Source organism: Peromyscus maniculatus, chromosome 15, assembly GCF_049852395.1.
Source record: "Peromyscus maniculatus bairdii isolate BWxNUB_F1_BW_parent chromosome 15, HU_Pman_BW_mat_3.1, whole genome shotgun sequence".
In the NCBI taxonomy this organism is placed as follows: domain Eukaryota; kingdom Metazoa; phylum Chordata; class Mammalia; order Rodentia; family Cricetidae; genus Peromyscus; species Peromyscus maniculatus.
The window spans coordinates 26,659,327-26,678,214 of record NC_134866.1 but is presented as its reverse complement, the minus strand read 5'-3'; the positions used below and the strand labels follow the sequence as shown (position 1 = coordinate 26,678,214).

The 18,888-nt window shown below is 48.2% G+C and overlaps 1 protein-coding gene across 6 annotated transcripts in view; it reads right to left on the bottom strand.

Annotated features, from left to right (window-relative positions):
- Window positions 1-18,888, bottom strand: part of Pdzd2 (PDZ domain containing 2) — a 384,162-nt gene that overhangs the window by 144,381 nt on the left and 220,893 nt on the right. The window contains exon 1 of one of the 6 annotated variants that reach the window (XM_076551733.1): window positions 1,707-3,597. The exons of the other annotated variants lie outside the window; for them this stretch is intronic. The gene's annotated coding sequence lies outside the window, so the exon portion shown is untranslated. Of the gene's footprint in view, window positions 1-1,706; window positions 3,598-18,888 lie in introns of those variants that run through there. 6 annotated transcript variants of the gene reach the window in all.

Genomic DNA, 18,888 nt, shown 5'->3' with positions numbered 1-18,888 from the left:
CCAAGAAACCGCTTCCCAAACAACAACCTGTTCAAAGTACTGGACACACAATGAGTTGTGTTGATCAGCTGTACATGGTGTTCACGAGTATAGAGAAACCGAGGCGTTAGAAGACAGACTTCCCCTCTGTCAGGGGTCGGAGGGTAAATACTTCAGGTGTTGGGGGCCATACATCTCCGTCTTGTTTCTCCAACTCTTTGAAAATATACATACACATTCATAGCTCCCAGGCCATATATTGAAAACAAAAACAGGCTAGAACAAGCTGGACTTGGCCCTTGGGCCATAGTTTGCTGACCCAACTGCTCCCATAATGGGCCCCGTGAGGAGGCCTGTTCCTCAGCTCACATCAAGTCACTCCTCCAAGTTCTTGGGGCAGCATCAGTCTGAAGTAAGTGGGAGAGGCAAACCCAGGCACCACAGAGCAAGGTTGCAGCAGGAGGGCAGGAGTGAGAGGTTTCCTAAGCGCCTCCACGTGTTTCCTTGGTCCCTCTTTCTATATATGCTAGCCGTGGTGTGCTGAGACACAAGAAAGGGACAGTGATCAGATGTGCCTTGTGAGCGTACCCGGCTCCCTTGGGCCTAAAATGCAAAATTACAGAACATGGCCACTACTGGCCATGGATGATACACCTGCCAGTCAGCAGCTCCCAAAGCAGCTCCCAAACCAGCTCCCACAACTGCCTCCTCAGACACAGCTCTGTGGCTCATAGGCCTTCAAAGTCAGGCTGCAGCTCTCTATCTACCTCCGAGGCTCCCCTCACAGCAACCACCTGGGTCAGCTCCGTTTCACAGTATTCCCACCTCATCCCTGGAGGAGGAGACCTATGTCAGGTCAGCTCTGACTCCAGGAGAAGCAAGGTCTGGGCATGGTTCTGAAAACCAGGCTGGGCTGGGCTTTGTTCTGTTTCTCTTGATCATCATTCCCCTGCCTCCACCACAGAGAGGATGTTCTGAGATCCGGCTACAATCACAGGAGGTGCAAATCAAATGTTTCCATTTTCTTCCTGTGTGGTTTGCAGGCAAGGCTGGCCCCGATAGAACAGTCCCTGCTTCCGAGGGTGAGGACAGTCGTCAGCCTCCGTCTATCCCCGGTCCTGACAAACGTTCTGGACCCCTTCTGTATCTTCTTACTGGTTTCCCTTTCTGAGGCTAGGCAGAGGGGGGTGGCCCCCACGGAAAACACACCAGCACCCTGGAGTTCTGTCCTGGATCCCAGTCAATTTCTGGATATTCCCCAGCTGTTAGCCATTCACCTCTTGGAGGACAAATGCCAGAAGGAATTAGCAAGCCCCTCTCTGGTTCTCAACTAAGAAAAATGTAGCAATTTTTTTCCCCTCAAGCCTGAAAATCAATTTCTGGTCAACTATCTTCCAAGTATTTGCTCTAAAAACAGTGCCTGCTAATTTATCACCTGCCAATTTAAAAACCGGGTTTTAACTTCAACGCCGCGTGATTTCCCGTGATTCATTCTAAAAGTTATCCTCAGACGGTGACTGTCGGTAGGTTATCAAACTTGTAACAGAAATACTTGTGTGGGCAAGCATCAGCGCAATTTAGCTTAAGTCTCCTCATGCTGTTTCTTGTTCACATCTCAAATACATAATTTTTTTTTTTTTTTTTTAAATAAGTAAGCCACTGGGAGTCCAAAGTTTTCGCTAGGAAAGATTTGAGGCTCACACTGGCTCTCTATGTCTGCTTCCTACCTGCATCGTGCGCTGGTGAGGTGAACACTCAGGGCTCCAGCAGCCACTCGCGCAGGCCGGTTGCCAGAGTTCGATGTGTTCGCTTTCTCGTCTCCATTCAGGTCTTCACAGAGGGTTACCAACTATCAACAAAACACGTGAGCCTGGCCATCGCTCCGCTCCAACTTCCTGCCAGCGCGCCATGCTCTGCTGAGCAGAGAGTCTCCGCTCAGGCTTCACCTGCTGAGCTCCGGGCCCCACCCACCCGCAGCCCTCAGATCATTTTTCATTTATGAGTGCGTCCAGCTAAACCGTGCCTGCGAGGGAATGAGCCAAACACGGCTCCGCCAGTGTGTGAGATCCCAGGCTGCTAGAAACCACTTTCATTTTGGGGGAGTAGACAGGAAAACCAGCCCCTGGCAGCAATCACTGGAGGCGTCCTTCTGCTGGCATCTGTAGGTCAGCCCTGCCCTCAGCAAAGGACAGCTTAAAACATGGATGCAAGACCACCACAGAGGTAGATTTGAGATTTCAGGCCTGAACCCACAAAAATATACCTAGTGTGCATTTCACATCCACGAAAAAATGTGACACCAGGAAATGAGCTGAGAAACTTTCCACCCAGTGACCTAGTGTCACAAGGAGCTAAGTATATTTTGCACTTTAAAGGGCCAAGGGGGTGGTCTGTGGGTAAGATGTTGGCTGGGTAAGCATGAGAAGCTGAGCTGAAATGGCCAGCAGCCATGTCAAAGCCAGTACAGTGGTTCACATCTGTAACTCCTGGAATGGGTGGGAGGCAGAGACAGGTGGGGCTTGGGGCTCACTGCCCAGTCAGTGTTGCTGAGACAGCAAGCTCCGGCTCCAGAGAGAGACCCCATATACACGCTCATGCACAAAAAGCGGTTTTTGAAAAGCCTGCGTTCAAATGGGTATGAAAATGGAATTAATTTTATAATGAAATTCATTGGTCAAGGAGGACTACTTGTCACCATGACAACAAATCTCCCACTTTCTAATCCCCCCTGGCTCATCCCTTCTTCTGTCGCAGACCGTCTATCAAATGCAGAGACGGCCGGTCAGAACACTCACCCCGCTTCTAGAAAATGAGCAGCTGCAAAGATGATTTGGTTTCTCACTCAGACTTTATCAGGAAATACAACTTTAAAAAACAGGCTCCCCTAAACACAACACACACATAACACGATTTCTACCCTATAGGGAATAGCTTCGCTTTCCAATGCAGTAGTGGGGTTTCTAGAAGTCCAAACAGATCGGCAGCCCCAAGGCCTTAGCAGTAGGTTCGAAAGTGCACATGAACAGTTCAAGAGGGAACGGTGTGTCATTACTACAATGTTAACAAAACTCTCACCGGCCGGCCACACTCTGAGGTTATGACGCAAGGAAGGCTTCTGTTAGCCGCTCTTCTCGGGCTACCCTTCTGGAAAGCCAAGACCGACAGCTTCCATCTTCTTTCATTTATCAATTTATTTTAGAATCTTAGTCAATAGAGACCCCCCCCCACACACACACATACACACACACTGCAAATGACATATTGTCACAACCTATTTTTAGTCACCTCAGAAGTTCTTCAATTTTCAAAGCTATTTTTAAAAATTTTAGCAAATTGGGGCTGGGGAGACGGCTCAGTGGTTAAGAGTGTTTGTTGCTCTCCTAAAGGACCAGGGTTCAGTTCCCAGCACCCATATGGCGGCTCACACCTGTCTTTAACTCCAGTTCCAGGGGACCTCATGCCCTCTTCTGGCCTTTGTAGGCACAGACATACATGCAGGTAAAACATACATACACTTAAAATAAATTTTAAAAAGATTTTAGTAACAACAATGAGACAACAAAGAGGCAGGTGGATCTCTCTGAATTTGAGGCCAGCCTGGTCTACATAAGTGAGTTCCAGACAGCCAGAGATACAAAATAGAGAGACAAGATCTAAAAAAAAAAAAAACAAACAAACAAAAAGTCTCTCCAAAGGATTTTTCACATTCTCCAAGTGAGGTCTGGTCCTCCTCAGAGCCCACCACATCTTTGAGACGTACCCAGGTGATATATGTTTAGTTAAAGCTCTCTGCTCTTTCACTGTGGGTCTGACAGGACCACTGGAAGACAAGCACCCACTTCCCCGAGTTTGACATTCAGCCCAGAGGCTAGAGAGCTGACTGTGTGGAGGACTTCCCCGCCCTCTTTGGGACAGCCCACTCTCCTGCGCTGAGTTTACTACAAGAAGGAAGCCTGGCCCTTTTATTCATGTTTTAAAGCCGTGGAGGAAATGGGGTCAATGTTTTCTTCAGTCACAGCGACAAGTTAATTCTGTCTACTGAATATTCTATCATTTTGTGAGGGTTGCCAAAACTCTATGGGAGAACCAGTTTTCCCGCCTCTTGGTCACATTTTCTCATCGGAGTCTGGATAATGCACAGCATGCAACTTTGCTTCCAGGGGAATTGCTGTTGTGTTTACTCATAACACGGCCCCTGTAGCAAGTGCAGGAGCCATACTGAGATCCCTGGCTTCTGAGATGAGTCCTCACTGACTTCCTATAAAGGTAGTGTGGAACCTACCTTGGTTCCTGAGATCCGGAGCTACTGCATCCTTACCCTTAGTGACCCGGGAGGGACCCTAAAGACCACTTCCTCATACCTTCTCACTGCACAGGTATGACAGTAGGCCCGGGGAGGTCAGAAAGCTGGCCTGGCTGGAGTGCTGAGATTAGAATACAGAACTTCAAAGGACTGTAAAAGCCAGAGGATCAGTTCTTTACTATGTGGTTGTGTCTCCTAGAAATGACAGAGAAGCTTCACCCATGCTAGTTAAGAGTATGGCTGCCTACACATGGCCTGCACAAGCTCAACACAGACAGTATCTTAACATGGAAGGGGAAAAGCTTTATCTACATGCAAAGAACTAAGGGGTGCTGGGAGGGGAGAAATAGTCTTCCTCAGGGATTGGCCCCAACTAGTCATCCAATACCAAGTAATCAGCCCTGAAATCATATATCTACAAACAACACTAAACAGATGGAGCTGATTACATTCATATATTTAGGAACACACACACACACACACACACACACACACACACACACACACACACACTAGGGGTTGGTGCCTGAGGAGCAACACTTGAAGTTTTCTGGCCCTCCATGCACATACATCTACACTTACACTAACACCCTTGCCCCCAACACACATACATAAAAGTAGCCCTGATTACCATAGCCAAATGGTGGGAGCGCTGAAAATACCCATCCACAGGTGAATGGATAAACAGAATGTGCTGTATGCATACAACCAACTCGCTATCCTCGTCCCTCTGCTTCCCAAGTGCTGGGATCCTAACTCTGTACCTCCATGTCCTGCCCAGAGTTTCAGTTTTGAAAACCTAAGTTCTGGAGATGGCTGCTAGGGATGTTTTGTAGAACAATGTGAACGTGCTTGCCAAAAAGGTCGAAACGGTAACTTATTTGTAATTTTTAGAATGTCAATGGAGTCCTTTTCCCTCCCATCTACTCCCTGGCTCTTTCTAGTTCTAGAAGAACTGTCACGCTTGTTTGGAAAACTGCAAAATGAAAAGATGATCATGTGCCCCCAAATAAAACTCATAGATAGCCTTGAAAACAATAGCCGTGAACTTTCCCTGTCTTTCCCCTAGATCTCAACCTAGCATAACTCACAGGAAGATAGGTAAGCAGCCAAGGTGCTGTTTGTTTCCCTGTTCTGTGATGAGAGGCAGGTATGTAGAAGCTGTTTGGGAACACCCTGGATTGTGTAAGCCAGGAGAGCCATAGCCTGCAAACTCAGAGTCTCAGCTCCCTTCTAACTACTACCCTAATGCAGCATTTACAAGTACCCAGAGAAAATTCTGTCTCCAGTCTTCCTCTCTTCCTGAAGCCCACATGTAGCCTGCATGCCCCCGGTGTCCCCTCACATCTGGCAGCATCTGGCAGATTGATACGACCATCTTGCCCATCCTTCACTGGACACAGATCCATTTCTCAGCTGTGGGATGTGTCCAGTTCTCTGACCAGCAGCACCCAGAGCCCTCTTCCAGCTGCCTGCTACCTAGTCTCTGGGTTATCTCCTCTTGTCTCCATAGTTAGAGCATCTAAGAGCGAGCACTGACCCTCAGTGGCCAGCTCTCCTCTGAGCTCTGGCCAGCGCTTGCCTCCTGTTCATACCTCATGGGATGGCCAACATTACAAAAACTCATCAAGCTCTAAAACAAAATCCCGTATGTTCCTCCCCCAGCAGGTTCTTGCTCCGTGTCCCCTCTTCTGATCACTGCCACCCCTGTCACTCAAGCAATGAGTCACCTGGACTCCTCCCTCTGTGTATCTGGTAGTTAAATCCTCTCGGCTCTGTGTCTTTAATCTTTCTCACCTTCCTCCTCCTTGTATCCTCTTCACATTTTAAGGCCTTGATTCCTAACTATTCTCACGTCTTCAGGTGGCCACCCTGTGGTGGTATTGTGTTCCCCAAAATACTGTGCACCCTAATAAACTTATCTGGGGTCAGAGACAGAACAGCCACTAGATACAGAGGCTAGAAAATGGTGGCACTCACACCTTTAATCCTAGCATTCCAGAGGCAGAAATCCATGTGTTCAAGGATACAGCCAAGCATGGTGACTCTCGCCTTTAATCCTAGAAAGCGAGCCTTTAATCCCAGGGAGTGGTGGTAGAAAGCAGAAAGGTATATAAGGCGTGAGGACCAGAAACTAGAAGCATTTGGCATTCCTGCTACACCACCCCATCCATTCTATCTTGTACACAGAGGTACTGGATGGTGAACAGGTAGATCAGTTTGAAATGCTCTACTGATGAATCACCATCCAAAGGATAAAGCCGCTACTTCGTACAGCATCTAAGACCATCCTTGATCTAACCCAATTCCTATATTAAGAAACATGTACGCAGGGGCTTGAGAGAGAGAGTTCTGGGGTTAAGATTATGTACCACTCTTCCAGAGGACTCCGACCCATTTCCTAGAACCTACCTCACAACTACCTGTAACTCCAGCTCTACGATTCAATGCCCTCTTCTGGCCTCCATGAGCACCTGCACTCATGTGTGGACGTGCACAGGCACACACACAAACACAACTGAAATCTTGAACAAAATAAACCTGCACACATCCATGCATATATTGGCTCCTGCTTTTTCACAAGTATGTACGCTTTCATGCGTACCATTGATGCTACACACTCACATGGAATGTGTGCTGGAGATCAAATCCAGGACTCCATGCATATGAGGCAAGTGTTCTACCAGTAAGTCACACTCCCAATCACTAGTGGTGCCTCTCAGGGAACACTTTGATTCTGCCATGTTTGCAAGCATTTTTTTTAGTTCTTCTAACTGGGATGGAGGCGGGGTTGCTACTGGTATTGAGTGGTAGAAGTCAGAGATGCTGCTGCAAATCTCACAGCACGCAAGACAGCCTCCCACAAGAAGACCCATCCACAGTATTTGCTACATGGGTTCTTAGAACACTACAGTACCACTATCTCATGACTGCTTCCCACTCTAGGGGCCATGAGCATCAACACTGGTAGGGTGCGGAAAGTTAAGGGAATGAGAAATAGGTCATACACACGCAACAGATATCACCAGGGAACTGCAGGCAGCATGCCTTTTCTAACAAACACAGATTCAAACCCCCCAAACAATGCACTGAGTCACACAGCATGTGACTGGGTTCGCAGCCTCTACATGCCTCCCAGACTATGGTAGGAAGTGCTTTCCTCTCTGGCACTTATTTCTGCTTAAATTTTTTTTTAAATTACATTTGTTTATTTATTGTGTATGTACGCATGTGTCACACGTGAATTGGGAAGGTCAGAGGACAACTTGCAAGAGTTGGTTCTTTCCTTCCAACGTTCGAGTCCTGGGGACTGAACTCCGGTACGGCGGCAAGCGCCCTTACTGGCTTAGCCATCTCACTGGCCATCTGGCATTCATTCTATCGAAAATGCTGGGACAACATTTAAATAACATTCCCTCTTCTATTTCCATTCAGGACCCTGCATACTCCTAATGTCTAGGAAAGGAGTGAGAAATTAGGAGAAAACTTATCATTTCCTTTTTAAAATGAATTTTAGTGTGTGTGTGTGTGTGTGTGTGTGTGTGTGTGTGTGTGTGTGTGCGCGCGCGCGCGCGCGCGTGCGTGCATGCGTGCGCGCATTGGAGGTCATATAACCCGTGCCTGGACACACACATACCATGTGCTGCTTATGGAGGCAAAGGACAGTTTTGTGGAGTCAATGTTCTCTTCCACCGTTACAGGGGATCCAGGGATTGAACTCGGGTCATCAGGCTCAGTGCCAAGTGCTTCCCTCTGCCGACCCATCTCACTGACCCTGGTCTCACGGACTTTTTCAATTTCCTTCTTAAGGGTTCTCTCTCATTTTCCTAATGATCTTAATCTAGTTTTTCTAAAAACAGAGTCTATAAAACATCCTTTGAGGGAGATGCTCTATGCAAGAAAGGCTCTGTGAACAAATCCGTCTGGAAAGTGCTGCTGACTGGCTCAGCCTTCGACGACTGTGCCCAAAGCTCCTGCTACCATCTAGTTCCCACTCCTGCCTGTTTGTACTGGGCTTGTTAACATTCCTCGAATAAGCACGTTGGGAGCTTCCCAAAATGTTCTTCCACATCCTTGTTTGCTGTTGGACCTCTTCTTCCTTTGGCATACGGTACTTCATTTAAACTTCAACTGTGCACAGAAAAGTCCGGCCCCGCCCCACTGGCCCCGCCCCGCCCCACTGGTCCCACCCCACCGGCCCCGCCCCACCCCGCCCCGCCGGCCCCGCCCCGCCGGCCCCGCCCCGCCCCACCGGCCCCGCCCATCAGTCCCAGTCCCTTAGGTGCATCTGCTTGCTCAGCCTCTCCTACTCTGAACTCTCTGTCTCCTCTCTTCATCCAAGGAGCCATTCTGAGTGAAGACGGGAGACAGTAACATGGGTCACACTAGGCACCGGGAAGGTAAATGAGCAGGAGACGTATGTCACTGTGGCCCCCGGACCTGGGTCCTCCACAAAGACAGCTGTCCTCTGGGCTGTTTGTCATCTTTCAGCCGGATTTTCAAAATCAAGGCCCATTCATGAGGTATTAGATCAGCCCATGAGAGAAAGATCGGCATGCTTTCTGAAAAGAAACAATCTCTTTTGGGTAAGGAAAAGTCTAACTTCCGAAGAGCAGATACTCCTGACTGAGGCTCTTCCCGACCCATCCCTGCCCCTCAAACACACACCTGACACACTCTACCAGAGTTCTGAAGTGAGGCTGGTGGAGGATGATGAAGGAACTACACACCATGTGGGCAGAGTGTGTGTGTGTGTGTGTGTGTGTGTGTGTGTGTGTGTGTGTGTGGTGGGGGAACAACATCTTTGGGAACCTGTACAGAGCATGCATTCAATAAAGGTCCTTTCCCTTATGACTCTGCTGCAAATGGGTGGTAAAAATGCTTGGGAAACCTCTGTGAATTAAAAAAAAATAACTTGTTGGGGCTGGAGAGATGGCTCAGCAGTTAAGAGCACTGACTGTTCTTCCAGAGGACCCGGGCTCAATTCCCAGCACCCACGTGGCAGTTCACAACTTATCTATAACTCCAAGATTTGACACCCTCACACAGACATACGTGCAGATGAAACACCAATGCAAATAAAATAAAAGTAAATAATTTAAAAAATAATTTGTTTCAGACCAGTTTCTGTGGCTACCCGCCCTCTTCCCCCTGCCCCCTCCTATGTTCTCCCATAGCCCAACAGAGAGGATCCACGACTCCTGGCAGGACTCAGGGTTTCAGCTGTTGGCCACATGCAGGCTATAATTCCCAGCTCTCAGCCTAATTCAGCTTTCTGAGTTTACCACAGCTCCATTATGATCAAAAGGTATCAGAGCTCGTCTCCCTCAAGTGGGGAAGGGTGGAGGGATCCCCGTCGAAAGCCACAGGCCACCCCGTGACATGTTTGGGCTCAGAGCTGTACTTTCAAGGTACTTATCGCCTTTACTCCGAAGAATCTCCTAGAATCACAGATGTTTCTGTGGTTGTGGGAACTTGACTCACCAGCCCACAGCTTTCTGAAGCTGCTGAGGAAGTTGGGTTGTGGATGTAAACTTCTTTCTACGGGGCCTCCAAACAATCACTTATTTGTTTCTCCCTTTCCTTCCCACAAGAAGAATTTCTAGAAATAATTGGAGGCAATTTCCCATGGGAATGAGGCAGGAGTGACTTCCAGGTCTTAAACCTTATCTAAAGCAGCCCCAAACAAAGGGCCTAGCAGTGTGTCTGCTGCCCAGAAACAATTCACATTCTGCCAATCAAACCGCAGCCAAGGCACGAACCTGCTGGGACTGGGAGTACTCAGGAGGAGGGCGGGCACCCGCCCCGAGAGGAACAAGCCACTCTGCTTTGGACTCAGCTGAGAACGTGGGTAGCCAGGTGTGGTGGAACACGAGAACAAATGCTAGCCATCCTTGAGGCTGACTGGGAAGAACTTAGCTCCGTGCCAGCCTGGGCAACACGGTGAATTCAAAGACAGCATGCATGAGCTACATAGCAATACTCTGCCTCAAAAAAGTAACAGGATAAACCCGAAAGGACTTCAAGCAGTTATCAATGACAGCAAACGCAACCTTCTGGTGGAAGGTGTTTGCGAAGAAGGGGTATGCAGGGTCAGGAAAGTGCATCTACTGGAAATAAATGCTCCATGCTTGATTCTGAGGTGACTCTATAACTTCTCCAGAAATTCTAAAACAAAAAAGAGTGAGCTTTACCGAATGACTATGAGTGACCGCCGTCACCTGGTTGCCCCTGTTTATTAGCTATGGGGTGATAAGTAACTAGCAAGCCTCCTCAGACAGAGGATGACGCATTTGCCAAGCTTGGGCTACAATGCTGTTTGTGGTTACTGATCAAGTGACACTATGGCCCAGTCTCCTTTCTGCTATTCCGGCTTATGGGCATCACCAGCCAGACTGCATATGGCTTCTCCTGGCTCCAGAGGTTCCTGGCTTAATTGAAAGTGACAAGGCGGGAAACAGGGAAAGAGAAACGGAACCTTCAGTGAGCAGCCATGTAAAAGGACTCAGAAGTCACGGGCCCCAGAGGGGCTGCCAGCTCCAATCAGGCCACTGGGTACTCGACAAGGGCGGAACAGAACCACACATCACCCGAGCTTTCCCCGGAAGAGAGACATGAAACACTCGCCCAGAGTGGCACAGAGAGACCTGTAGTCATCTCCTGGGTCCATCCGTCCGTCATAAACAGCGGGGATGGAAAGGAGCTGCATCTTCCCTCTCAGAAGTAAAACGACCTCCAGCTTTTTAAAATTTTTAAACTAGTTCCCAGTTAAGGCATGAACCAAGTCCCGTTTCCTCTTTTACTGGTTACAGGCAAAGAAGAAAAAGATGTATAAAAAGTAAGGTGACCCTAAAATTCAGAAGACAAGACCGAGCTAGCAGAATTGATTTCTATTAACACGGAACAAAACAACAATCTCGGGGCTGGAGAGATAGCTCAGTGGTTAGGAGCACCTGCTGCTCTTGCAGAGGTTTCATTCCCAGTACCCACATTGGGAAGTTTGAAACTGCCTGTAAGTCCAATGCCAGGGGATCTGAGGCCCTCTCCTGGCCTCTGAGGGCACCAGGCACACTCGGGGTGCACATATTTACATGTGTTTACACACACACACACACACACACACACACACACACACACACACACACACGAGGTCACATGTCTGCTATGGTGCCTGTCTACACAGAGCCCTCTAAGAATTCTGATGAACACTCTGTGGTAAGAAGCTCATGTCTCTCTCCTATTTCACACTCATATAAACTGCCTCCATCTAGCCTGCAGCCCCTCTGTTCCTCAGGTCCCTTTACATAGAACTTTTGTCTGAGGTTGAATGAAATGTTTAACCCACAACCACCCATGGACCTCTCAGGAAAACCACTGAACACGTGCAGGTCACAGCCTTGCAAAAGTGATCCTCGCCCAGCCTAAAAATGGATGCATCTGGATTAGGACATCCAAAGGTCTCAGAAAGCCAACACCACCACACCTTGCTCACATGGCCTGGATTGCTGGGCTGGGAGAGCCAGTGCCCCCAGGGTATGAGGCAACACAAGGGAAGACAGGTGTACACACTCACCTCTGACTCAAAGACTCAATTGGGGAGCCAGTGGGGGGAGTCGGGCCTCTTCACCTGACTGAGGGCACACAAAGGCATTCTCCCAGGACTGATATGACGTGTCATACCACAACAGATGACACAGAGAAGCAAGCCTTGGACACCATCTCAGAGCAACGCCAAAAGGTGTAGTACTACTCTGTGCAGGGCACCCATGGCCCCCTATAGACACCAGCACCCTGCTCCAGGCCACATGACTAAGGTCTTACATTTTGCAAACCAGGATCTTAAAAACACCCAAGGTGAAAACAAAGGTAGACAGACAAGCTGGACAGACACACAGATACATCAATGCCAACATGAAAAGCTGCCGCTGTTTGGGTGCAGTCTTGGGACTTCATGGACACTTACGGCCAATGGGGGGGGCGTACATGAGGCTCCGAGTCTCACGTTTGCTTTTCCATAGCTTCCCAGCTTTGGGCCGTATCATACTTTCTGATAATCCTAGCGCCTGCAATCCAACCTCCAACAAACATTCCTTAAAACAAAAGGCTGGGCTGGGGTTGCAGGTTAGCTCATGGAGTACTCACCCAGCCTGAGTTTGAACCCTCAACATGACAAACACTGGGCATGGTGGTGCACCCCTGAAATCACACCTCTAGGCGGCAGAAGCAGGTTATCAGAAGCTCAAAATCATCCTCAGGTAAACAGCAAGTTTGAGCCTAGCCTGGGATACATAAAATCCCGTCCTATAAACCAAACCAAAGCAAACAAAAAGCCAAGAGCTGTGTTTAGGAGCCCAGGAACAAAGCCCTGGTCTAAAGGGGCACTGTGAAAAGTTTCCTCTCAAGACGAAATGGACCTCTGAGAAGAAGGCATAAGTCTGTTCACCAGCAGGCTCCTATCTAGTGGGCAGGACGTATCTATGGGACTAGGAAGACGGCTTAGAGGGTAAAGGGCTCCATGGACTCCGTGAGGACTGGAGTTGAGATCCCCAGAACCAGGTGGACATAGTGACCGTCTCAGATGCAGGCAGTGGAGATGGAAAGCCCACCATAAGTGGGCTAGCCAGACGAGTCAAAATGGCTCCAGATTCAGTGAGAGACCTGCCTCAGCACATAAGGTGTTGAACCACCAATGTCAACCTCCAGCATCTACTCTCACCTGCACACGGTTACAAGTGATTTGGAATGGCCGTCAATCAAGAGCTGGCCAATTCAAGGAAGACATGTTTTCCCAGAGCATAGGTATCACTGCAGGGTTCTACAAACACCCAACAGCTTGACAGCCTTTTATTTATTTATTTGTAAAGAAAAGGTTTTTAATGATGTGCACCCTCCCACACACCCCCAATCAGGTGTGTCCAACCTTTTAACGCCACAACACAACATCATGTGCAAAGTTCCACCTGAGACCCACGCTGAGGAGTCACCAAAGAAAAGCAAAACCACGTCCGTGTTTACAATTTTGTGATGGGCTGCACTCATACCCTATTCGGTACGTGTGTTCCGTGTGCTGCAGAGTGAACACGCCTCCCAGAGCTTCTAAAAGCAGCAGCGATTCATCTCTGAAGCGCTCACTCTTAGTGAGAACTAGGTAAGCATTCCGCACTCAAGGCCTTCTCCACGATGCCCTACATTTTGCGGATCTCCACCTCCAGGTCCACCATCCCCCACCAGGCCTGTTATAAATATTTCATGCTGCCCCATTCCCTACAAGCACAGAAATGTCAGGATCGCTGAGGCTGCTCGCCTGAATTCCGGCTTGCTTCACCAGCTTTCTGTGTCAACTCTGTGTTGGGAGGTGGCCCTGTCACGGCCTCCATCTCAACAGGACCTCGGCAGAATTGTCTGGTTTCTTCTTCTGGGAAAATGGCGCCTCTTCCATCCCATCAGACTTTCTCACATTTATAGTCTGTCCTTCCGAAGTCTCGTCGTCGCCTGAGACATGCTCCCTCTTCTTGTGAATTTTCCTTTGCTTTTTTTTTTTTAAGGGGGTGAGGTGGGGTGGGGTGGTTCATGACAGGGTTTCTTTGAATAGCCCTGGCTGTCCTGTGCAGACCAGGTTGTCCTCGAACTTACAGAGATCCACCTGCCTCTGGTTCCTGAGTGGAGGATCAAAGGCGTGCGCCACCACTGCCCGGTGTCAATTTTCCTTTCAAAGCAAGAACCTCGTGTTAGAGTTGTTGAGTATGGCTCACTGGGAAGGACCACGCAATAAAGCCACATTGCTCGTGATTATAATTTGAAAAAGAAACCCAAGTTTCTTCTTCTGTAGGGCTGCTTGGACATATGACACTTGAACTGAGAATTTCCTCGGCTTTTCAATTCAGGGAACACGTGGCTGGCAGCCACTAAAGAGTCACAGACATTGACATTTGAGTCACCCAGATGCTGTGACAACATCTGGCCCCAGCTCGCAGCAGCAGCAGCAGCAGCAGCGGCAGCAGAGAGAAGCTCAGAGCCGGGGAGAGGATGGAGAATGACCCAATTAAAATGCAAATGAGCCTGCAGATTGTGGCTGCTAAATGGACCCTGAAGGAAAATTAATACACATATTGCAAGCCCTTGGCAAAAACCAAGATTTCAAGGCATCCAGGAAATGCAAATTGAACTCCTTGATGATGGCTTTATTTCTAATATTACACAGTTGTAGCCGTCAAAGGTGTTAAAGAAACAGATGTGTTTTCCCCCAACCTGAATGACTTAAGACTTGAATCTGCTTATTGACCCTGGTGATGTAAACTACCCACATAATGACCAAAGTGAGAGAGCAGAGAAACCCACATTGGCAGCGGGAGCTGTGTGGGGACGGGAGGCGGAGGGCAAGGGCTCCACCCAGGGGAGCTGTGGTTTCTCCGAGGGATAAGAGGTGAACGCTGTAAAATTACGCATCAGACGCCACGTCCAAAGTTGGAGCATTTATTTCTTACAGTAACTCTCAGGTTCCTGGAGTTGTGGTCTTTTCCCTTTTACAAACTGGAGAGCTGGCTGGATAGATTCATTTAGTAAGCGGAGCACTGGGTAACCACCTCCTGCCTCCTTCTCCTTCTCCCAGTCTTCTAACAAACGTATTTCCCTCCATTGTTCTGTTACTTTAAGACCATGAACCTACCTGTGATGCTTTGCTCAAAAACAACTGGGACTCTGAAGTCTAAAGGAAACAATGTTATTTCTTCTGAGTAAGAAAGATGCTGGTCTGTCCTTTACTTATTTCTTTTGTTATCATTGTATCATTGTCCTCAGATTTGGGACGCTGTGAACCAAAGCTTGAATTTGAGAGAGAGAGAAGAGAGAAGAGAGAAGAGAGAAGAAAGAGAGAAGAGAGAAGAGAGAAGAGAGAAGAGAGAAGAGAGAAGAGAGAAGAGAGAAGAGAGAAGAGAGAGAGAAGAGAGAAGAGAGAAGAGAGAAGAGAGAAGAGAGAAGAGAGAAGAGAGAAGAGAGAGAGAGAGAGAGAGAGAGAGAGAGAGAGAGAGAAAGCTGAGAATGGAAGATTGAACACCAACTAGCATCCTGGACTTCAGATGAAAGGCTCTTTCCAGAAAACGCTACCACGCCAGAGCGACCCCTCCACACGGTGAAGTTCCTTTGTGTAGATGAGCAACTTCCCATAAAGGAGCATCAGGTTAAGGCCTCTGCTGTCTGTACCAGTCACAGGGAGAGAGGCTGAGCTATGAGAATCTAGCTTACAAGGAAACTGAAGTCTGGTGCACTTAGGACCCATGCATGTGTCCTTGGCACTTAAATCTCCATCCACCAGGGACAGGACATGGAGGCACAAACATCACCTGCCTGCTGTGATCTACACTCTGTACATGCCGTCTCTCTTGAAATGAAGATCCTGACATTCTAACCCTCACAGTGAATGGTACTGGGAGGTGAGGTTTTGGGAGGTGACTAGGTATCAGGGGTCGAACCCTCATGGATGGATGGGAGCGTGACCTTGAGAGAGGGCTGCCTTGCCTTTTATACCATCCACATGGTGAGACGATACCATCTCTGAAACAGGAAGTAGACCTTTCCTAGACACTGAACCCACTAGGATCCTAGACTGTGGGCTTCCTAGATGCCAAAATTTGGAGAAATCAAAGTCTGCTTGTGCCGGTTTGTCAGAGCATCTCAAACAGAGCGAGACCCCGTCTGGCCTCGTGGAACCAGGACTGGAGTGAATGAAGTGTAGCGGACACTGTAAATTGCCTCACTCAATCCCACTGAGTGCCAGACCCCCACATTTCCCATACTCCTTTGCAGTCACCACACAGGCAGAGAAGCTCCTTTTCGCCAATCAGATGCATTCTGATATGACATGAATGTAAAAGGAATGAGCAGAGATGGTGCCTGCCCACTGTAACCCAGGTCTTCTGTAGCAGGTGGAGATAACGGCACTGTTCTGGCCGTCTCTCCATGAAGTCCTGAGGACAGAGCCCAGTGCAGAGGCATGCTTTTCCTGCTAGCATGGCATGGTTTGGCTTCTTTTCTGGCTCCACAAGACACCAGCCCAATCCCTGGTCCTTCCCAGAAATTCCACGAACCACCTGGCATCCTTTAATACAACCTTTTCTGCTTAAACGGGCTCGAGGAATTTCTGTCGCTGGCGGCCGGCAGATCTGGCTGGGCTCAGCAAAGAAGAACACAGAGAAATGAAAGGGAACTGGAAGGCTGGCAGATGCCAGCTGGCAACATGGTGTCCACACTCAGGCCATCAGGGACTCCCAGACTCGGTGCTTGCAGCCCAGGGGGCCACATGAGCACGAGCCTCAGAGCTGGCTGCAGAGAGGGCAAATCTTCATGCTGCCGGCTAAGTGCTGTATTGTTCTGGGCAAGTTTCTCAGACCCCGATTTGAAGATCCTCATCTCACCCTACAGGGTGTGCACAGACTGAAACTAGGTAATGGGTGTAGACAGCCTGGTGTAGTGTCTAGGGACCAGAAGTTTTTCCAGAAATAGAATCTAACTGAGTGTGATTGCTCTCACCTATTTATTATCCCAGCACTGAGACAGCCTGGTTAACAGGGTGTTATGGGCCAGCCTGGGCTACAGAGTGAGATCATATCTCAAAAAAAAAAAATCCCCTTTTCATGGCACCTTCTAGGCTGTCAGCTGTGTCTAAATATCCCCATCCCCGCCACCTGCTGTCAGAAATTCACGGAAGTGGGTGATGAATGCAGGCTTCGTGCATTCTGTGAGAGGCGAATGGCCACGGAAGTAGCTGCTGATGCTCTGGGTGAAGAGCGGGAGGACTCTGTGGTCTGAGTCAGTGGTGGGAATGACAAACAAGGTTTTCCCATGAGGGAAGGCCATTGACCCACAGCAGAATGGGCCTGCTGTTGAGTAAGGAGCATTCTTGTTATAGACCACAGAGAACCGGAGAGAGGAAGTGCAAGTCTGTTTGCAATGCATGATTGACTGCAATGTGAATGTTCTCAACTTGGTTATTGTTAAAAGAAAAAGAGAGAGGATTATTTCAAGACTGACAGATACTACTGTGCTTTGGTGGTTGTGGCCCAAAAGAGCTAGCAGAACCCTGAAACTTCTCCGTCTTTGTAAAGGAAATGATGTATGCCAAGATGTTATCCGAGAGCCCTTGAACAAAGTTAAGAAACCCAGGACCTGGCTGGGTGTGGTGGCGCACGCCTTTAATCCCAGTACACAGGAGGCAGAGGCAGGTGGGTCTTTGTGAGTTTGAGACCAGCCTGGTCTACAGAGTGAGTCCCAGGACATCCAGGGCTATGTGGAGAGACCCTGTCTTGGGGAAAACAAAAAAAAACAGCAGCAGCTCGAGCAACAGCAGTAACCTAAGACCAAAGCACACAATTCAGTATCTGGTAATGGCACTCGGCCTGCAACAAAACAGTGATGTCTTGCTCTGCAGAAACAATGAGGCTGCAGGATATGCTTTTTTTTTTTTTTTCTTTTTCTCCCCCCCCCCCCCCCCCCCCCGGTTGGCCGAGAGGATGAAAGAAGCCAAAGAAAAATGATGCCAGGAACAGATTGCCAAGAGATGTAGGCTGAGAGCTTCTCCTCCTAAAATCTGAGTCCGGCCAAGGATGAGTCTTTAAGAGTAAGAAGTGGCCAGCAGTGGTGGCGCACACCTTTAATCCCAGCACTCGGGAGGCAGAGCCTGGCAGATCTCTGTGAGTTCGAGGCCAGCCTAGTCTACAGAGCAAGTTCCAAGATAGCCAGGGCTACAAAGAGAAACCCTGTCTCAACAAACAAACAAAAACAAAAACCAAAAAGAGAAAGAGAGAGTAACAAGCGATCAAACCTTGGAACTAAAAAACAAACAAATGAAAAATATATATATTGCAGTCATCCCAGCCAGTGTTCACCAACTGACTAGGTTTGTATACTCGGGTAAGCAAAATAAAAGGCTACATTATTTTTCCTTCCTTAAAATTACCCTCATGAAGAGGAAACTGTTATATTTGAGAGCAAGGGATAAACTTCTCTTTGATGCCCATGACTTTGGAGATGATGTCATTGTTTCTGATTCAATGCACTTTTAGACATATATACAGATCTAGTTTAAAGTAAAAAAGGAGAAGACACTTGTGAAATGCAAGAATTATTCCCAGGGAAAATGGTCTCATAACCTCCAGGGCTGGATTTCCCAGTGACAAAGTGGCATGGTGGTTAAAATCATGGACCCTGGAGCTTCAGAGCTGGGTTGGAATCTTGACCTGACCTTTCATGAATTGTCACTCTGAGGAAGTTTCTCAACCTCTCTGGATGTGAGTTCTCTCCATAAAATGAGATAAAGGAATCTATCTTGTAGGGTCACTTAAGGAGCAGTGAAGTTGATGTAAAAGGTATCTATGATAATACATAAATGGAAGCTGTTTGCATTCAGAAGACGAAGGGGTAGAGAACCATGCCAGGGTTATGTGAATATGCACTTGCAGACTTGGATAAAAAGCCCAAGAGAGGATCATACAAGAGCATAAAAGCTGCCATCTTTTTAATAATAAGGATGGAAGTGAACTCATAATCCCTGAAAAACTGACTTACAGGATTTAAAATATAACTTTGAGTTTGGCTAAGTTTGCTCCATAAGC